Consider the following 7,003-nt stretch of genomic DNA (forward strand, 5'->3'; position numbering starts at 1 on the left):
AGCGAGGCATTGGAGTCAGACACAATAGCGGGAGTTGGGGCTAAGTGACACCTCTCAGAGGGGAGTATTTTCGCCGTCTCAGTTCAAACCCCTCTTAATCCTCACCTGGTTATTGCATCTCCCCGCTAACGTGGGCACCAAAATCACCTGAAGCTCTCTAAAAGTAGATTCCCGGGGCTGCCTCCCGTGTGTGGGGCACGCCTGGAATATGCATTCTAACCAGCGCCTCGGGTGGACAGAATTGGCCTCTGTCCCACTTACCTCCTTGAACGAGGTGCTGTGAGTTCAGCACTTGGCCAAGGCGCTACCCGGGTAGGTTTATCTTCCCTATGGCTGTGTAACTTTGGAAGGCGTTAGTAAGAAGGAATCCATTCTGGTTTCAGACCAGCCTGGGCTCGAAACTCGCACAGCCTACTTACAGAGAGGCAGGGTACCGAAACTCCGTGCGCCTTGTGTCCTCATCTGTAAAATGAGGCTAATCACACCTACGTCTTAGAGCAGTGGCTTTCCTTTTTTTAAAAAAAATCATAACCCCACAGTGAGAAATATATTTGCATCCTGACCCAGTACACTTATACTCCTGTGAGTGTATGATAAAACTTTCCAAAAACAATACTTACCCTTCCTACGCGTGATGGACTGATGTTTTCTATCCTGTCCTATCTTATTCTTTCTTCCCTCCCGCCCTCTTTCCTCCTTTCCTTCCTTCCTTTCTTTTTTTTTTCAATTGAAGTCTAGCTGATTTACAATATCGAGTTAGTTTCAGGTGTACAGCACAGTGATCCAGATAGATAGATAGATAGATGGATATTCCTTTTCAGATTTTTTCCCTTATAGGTTATTACAAAATATTGAGTATAGTTCCCCTTGCTATACAGTAGGTCCTTGTTGGTTATCTATTTTATATATAGTAGTGTGTATATGTTAATCCCAACCTCCTAATTTATCCCTCCCACCACTTCCTTTTCTTGATCATGACTGGCAGTTTGAAGAACACTATCATAAAGGGTTGGTGTGATAAAATACAGAGCAGAATGCCCAGTATATTGTAATTGTTGAATAAATGTTACTAGTCTCTTCCCGTCTACCCCTCTCAGATTTAGCCTTTGAAAGAACAAGACTTCAAAAGATATCACTCCTCTAGTTAAATCCTTCATTGGCTCCCTGCACCCTTCTGGATAAAAAGTCCATACTCCTTTCTAGGCAAACAATGTCCTTCACACTCTTTGTGTACCTTTCATGCTTTATCTCCCTCTGCCACCCTATTGTCCTTCCACAAATCCTACCTTTTTGCCTCAAGAAAAGATTCCACAGTTCCTAAACACTTATGCATCTCTCTATTTCCCTTCCTACTTTTTCCTTCCTTTTTCCTGGTAAACTTCTATGCATCCTTCACGAACCTGCTCAAAGTCTGAACTCCTGCTGAGCCAGAGCTTTTTACTTCTCTGGGCTGCTCTTGGCACAGGCAAAGGGCTTCACTCACTCACACTGCATTGCACACTTTTATTCTTACTTCTTACTTCCCTACTAGACTGTGAGCTGCAGTGGAAGGTTAGAGGCCCATACTAGAGGACCAACAGGAAATGTATGCCGAGTTAAAGAATGAATATTTGCATACAATTACATCTACACAGGACTTGTTTATATAGACCGTGCATTCTGTTCCCAGGCCATTTTTCAAGTTAAGATTGCTTCACTGTCAAGCCAAGGACTACACCCGGGTTCAGGGACTCAGCTATTTAAGGGTGCAGGGATTTGGGGGCCAGGGAGGTGGGGTTGAATATCCTGCCGGGCGGCTGCCAAACCTCTTATGGGATGAAAGCTGGGGCAGCTGTGCTTCTCCTACCCCAGAGGCCCCATCAGGAAGACAGCAGAAGTGGGGGGAAAAAAAAAGTTTGCGTGTGTGTGGGTGGGGACGCAGGGTGCAAAAACGTAGAAGAATTTGCCAGCAGTTCTGAGTAATTTAAATTGCTCTTCCCTGCCATCTTTCTTGTTCTTACCAGAGGCACAGCTGAGGAAGGGAGCATCTTCTAAGGAGAGGACCCCGTCATACTTTTGTCAGGACCTTTGGTGTCTTTGAGCCTCAGTTACAACACCCTAAAACCACCACACAGTTTTGCTTCCCACAGATTGCTTCCCACAGATGCCCCCATACTCTACAGAGAGGAAGGAGGCTGGGCAGCCGGCCCCTAATCCCTGCTTTGTCCTAGCTGCGCTTTAGACTCACTTGTGAGTGTTTAATAAAATTTAAAGCCTGGGTCCCATCCCAGGCCAAGGAAATCAGAATCTCTGGGAGTGTAACCCTGGTGACGGTATTAAGAAATTCCTCAGGTGATTCCAACAGGCAGCCAAATTAGAGAACCACTCGTCAGCCCAAAGTTATCTTCCGACGGTGGTGCTCAAGTAAGCCGCTGTGAAGCCTCGCATCTGTACCCTCCACCTCTACCCACTCCTGTCCCTCCCCGTCCTGAATTTCTCCCCTGCCCATCCTACCTGCTTCGACCTCCGTGGCCCCAGAGCCAACAGGTGGTTCCAGCTGTGGGTCTCAGCACCAACCAGGAGAAACGTCTCTTCCCTGGGTGCATCTGGAGACAGTTTCTCCCTCGGTGATATTTCCCTTGTTTCTAATGCTTTCAGCCTCTTCCTGTTCTAAGTTGTCACTTTCTCCCCATTTCTAATTTATAAAGCTATCCATTCACCACTCCTAAAATCCCCGTATTTGTCTTGTCCACCATAGCACCTTCCACTCCCAGCACATTGCTTGATATATAGTAGGTGCACAGTAAATGTTTGCTGACTGACTGAATGACTGCATCTTTTTAACCTTTTTCCTGTACTTATTCCCTTCTCTTCCAAGCCCAGCTTCCTCCACCTCCACTTCACTTCTCCTTCCCTGTCTGCCTCTTAACCCCCTTCTCTCTTCATTTTCCCATGCTTTTCCTGCTTGCTGACATTTTCCTTGTCCTTCTTTTCTGCATGTGGCTGCCCCCATCTGATTCATCAGTACCAGAGAGTGAGCATCTATCCCTGAGGATGCCTAGGGCACCAGAAGGAGGGAGGGATGGCTGCAGAACCACAGTCTGCCCTTAAGAAGCTCCACATTCCTTCTGGGGCCTCCTATGAAAGGAACCACATGGTGCAGCTGGTGTTGGATGTCCAGAAACTAGAAGAATATCAATGTCCCAGCCCTTGACTATCTGTTAATCCTCACTCACCCCTACAACCCAAGCTTTATTGTTATTTTTGAAGAAGCCAACTCAGTCTTCTAAAGGCTGCACGTTCTGCCTTAAGAATTTTCCCAGTAGCCTCTGCTTCTCCCCTTTTCTTCCTTTGGTTTTCTACATTCTCATTTCTCCTCTTTCCACCTAGTTTAAATGAACCTTTTTTTTTTTCTCTCCCAGGTCCATCTTTGATTTCAATTATCCAGGTTTCCTTAGTCTTTTTCTGAGCATGAAAAATTAACAGAGGCTGTAAAATGTATCTCCCTATTATACTGTGGCAGCTACCCCACTCCACACCGCAGGTGCACACACACAGCCACCCCTCCTTCTCCACTGCTCAGGGATGCCAGTCCTACACTGACTCATCAACTCCCTTTGCACCCTGGTTCCCCTGCCCAGACGGTTGGCTGTCCTCTACCAACTGCCATGGAATCTTCCAGCAAGGACGTTCCACTCATCCTTCCCCCACAGGGTTCTTCCTTTTTCCCTGGTTCTTCCTGCTCCCAGTCCCCTTGGGATGAGGTCTGTGGAGACTCAGGAGGAAAGGGCAGCCCCCCCAGGAACCAGTTAGGATGGAAGGCACTGGCGCCCCCTCAGCCTTTGTGTGTCGCCACCAGGGGGCGTCCAAGGCATTTCCAAAAGCGAATGCCGGGTTTTTTAATCTTACTGGAGTAGGAAGGCAAGCACGGAAATTCAGTTTAACAAGCATTCATTGAGTGCCCACTGTCTGCCAGGCTTGTGCCCTGATTCACCTGGAAACAGAGTATGTTCTAGCCTCTACAAAGACTCCTTGAAAACAACCATTTGCCTCTCCAAGGAATCATTTCCTACCAACCAGCTCCTCTTACTGCCTGGGTAACAGCATCCTCTCTCCACCTTGGCCTCTCCCCTGCACTCAGCCCCTCTCCACCCTTCCTGACCTCGGGACCGCAGCTCCTTGTCTGCTTCTCTGAGCCCAGGCTTCCCACAGCAGACTGGAAACAGCCCTAGGGACACAGAGGGCTTGTGAGTTTCCCTGGGCGGGTACTTTCTCTTCTGGGTCCCCGACCCCCTTCTGTCAAGGCCTCATCTCAGTCACCATCACTGGCTTCCTGAGAGTCCCCCAGGCACCCTGAGTGTGGAGGGTGGGGATTCAGTGAGGTCATTATCTGGGATGCTGGGCTCAGGAGCATGACCTTCACCTGGAAGCTCCAGCCCAGCTAGCAGAGACTCGGGAAGTGGTGACAATAACAATAATAATATTAATAAAACGTTGGGGCCATGGAAATGGCTGTGAAATGCTCTCTAATGATCGCTTATATTTATAGCTCTCCTTCTCCTCCTAGACACTTCAGAGCCATTGCCCAGTGAATCCTGCTAGCTTCCCTAGGAGGGACAGTTAACCCCATATTTTATGGCCAGAGAAACGGAAGCCCTGAAAAGGTGAGGGAGTTGGCCAGTTACACAGTGCATTCATGGTGGCAGAATATGTAAAGTAGCACTTTATTTTTCCTTTCCTCTAATATCCAGACCCACCTAAGTGTGCGTGCCCAGGTCCACACACACACGCACGCACGCACGCACGCACGCACGCACATTCTCACTGTCCATCCCAATCAGCCTTGCCAGGGACCTCCACATCTGGGAGAAGCTGGACCCGGGGCAACGAGGAGTGCCACCCCAGTCATGACTGAGGAGGGCTTCTCAGGGCCAGCCAGGGCTCTGGGGAAATCTTTCACTGTTCTGTTGGACGAGCCTCGCATCTGGCAACGTGCCAGTCAGGACCAAGCCCCTCCCGACTTCAGGACTCATGAGGAAAGAAGTGTGGGATGTCTGGGGGCCCCACCCAACATGTCCCCCGCTGATAGTGCCAGGGACGTGTTCACCCTGAAAACCAGTATGGGTGAAGGATCCCATTGACCCCGTCCAGCCACAATATTAGGGATGGCGATGTGATTCCAGTGAGGAGATGTGGTAGTCCCAGGGAGGAAGGAGAAGGTCTCCCGAACAAGAGTGACAATTATCTGGCCTACACAGGAAGACAGTGTGGACAGGAGCAAGGGGAGGAGGGGAAAGATGCTGCTGGCACACGCGACTGAATCTCAGCTTCACCAGGAAACTATATAAAAAAATAAGGAGGTGCTTTTGCTTTTTTCTAGTCTGAACTCGGAATGGAAAGGGGGAATGTGCTTTGTTTTTGCAGGAGGGAGTAAGTTTATCTAATCTAAGAGCTTCCTGGTTTACAAAGTAATGCCCTGGAGCAGGTGACGAGGATGAGGGCAGTGAGGTCAAAGTGGGATGACCTGTGGCCAATGTGAACAGGGGTTCCAATTGGCTTGGACGCTGGAAGAGTTATACGTGGGTGGGTCCCTACTTGGAAAGAAGAGCAGTGGAAACCAAGGTGACCACAGCCTGGCCTGGATCCTTCAGGTCACAGACCCTTCTTGACTGGTCCCCACCCACCAGCTCCACTCCAGACTCTTGTCTCCCCCCTGAGCCCGCAGGCAGGGCCTGGGACCATGCCCCTCCCCCCAGCTCCTGGTCCCGACTGAACTCCAAGGCTCCACATTGCTGAGATTTTACTAGAGCTCCCAGCTGGCTCCCACCTTTGATCTGGCTTCAAAAAATAAAGAGCAGTACCAGGAGAGTGATTTTGCCGACCTCCTGGGAAGGAAGGCAGGCTGGAGGCAGGTCCTGACCAGCCCGGCCCCACTCCTCCTTGAGCCTGCAGTCTGAAGGGGGTTGGGGGCCAAGGGAGCAGAGCCATCTTTCCTCTTTGACTCCCCCTCTCCCTGCTGGAGCGCTGACCCAGAGTTAGTCTTCCTTCCCTGCCCTGCAGCCAGCCAGCAACAGAAAGGACAAGCGGGCAGTACAGCTGCATCCCCACCTTCTGCCCAGTACGGGGCTCCCCACCCCAACATCTTCCCTGTCGGGTTGGGCTCAAGCAGTGCCCTGCTTGGACGGGCAGTGCCTCTGTCTCCTCCCCACCATGCCCCTGGCCTGGGGAGTGCTGACCGACCACTCAGGGTGGGGCCTGCCAGTGGGCGAGTCTCTGTCCAGCTGGCGGGGCACCCGAGACATTACTCAGTAGGCTGTCTCGGTGCCAGCTCTGGTCTTGGGAGGCTGGACTACGGGGTGGGGAGGGGAAGCCTAGGCTGGATGGAGGGTGGGATCGGCCTTTTATGGCGCTTCCTCCCCATCCCTCTCCCTCTGGCGCTGCAAGCCTGGCCCAGGATTTCCATCTTCTGGCAGCAGCCCCGCCCCCTCCCAGTTCAAAGGCTCTGGCCCCTCACCTGTCCCGGGATGCCTACCTGGCCCTTTCAAGTGGTTAGCGGTGTACCCCTCCCCCACCCAGCTGAGGTTTAGGGCTTCTCCGTGCAGGTGAAGGGGACGTGGGGGACCAGGGTGATGGGGTGCAGAGTCCAGAGTCAGGGAGAGGCAGAAACGCACCCTCGAAACAACTGAGCTGTCCCCAGTGAGGTAGAGCCTAGATGCACATAATCCTTCCACGGGTGAGGAAGAAGCCAGAGGTCTGGCCCAAGGGAAAACTGGCAGCTGAGTTTGGTGGGCAAGAACTGAGGGTGTAGGGCTGGGGTCAGGTACCTTCCACTCCTGAGTCCCAGCTCAGCCTTTGGGCTCATTGGATGAAATGCGAGGCAGCCCCTGAGCACAGGGGCTTTCTGTGCTTCTGTGTCCTTATTGGGCCACCCGTGTCTCCCTTCAGGTAAGACTCCTACCCCATATACACGCTCTGAAAGTACTCCCTAAATGTTGAGACTCTTCCAGAACTGGCCAGAATCCAC

The sequence above is a fragment of the Pseudorca crassidens genome, chromosome 19, assembly GCF_039906515.1.
Source record: "Pseudorca crassidens isolate mPseCra1 chromosome 19, mPseCra1.hap1, whole genome shotgun sequence".
NCBI classification, from domain to species: Eukaryota; Metazoa; Chordata; class Mammalia; order Artiodactyla; family Delphinidae; genus Pseudorca; species Pseudorca crassidens.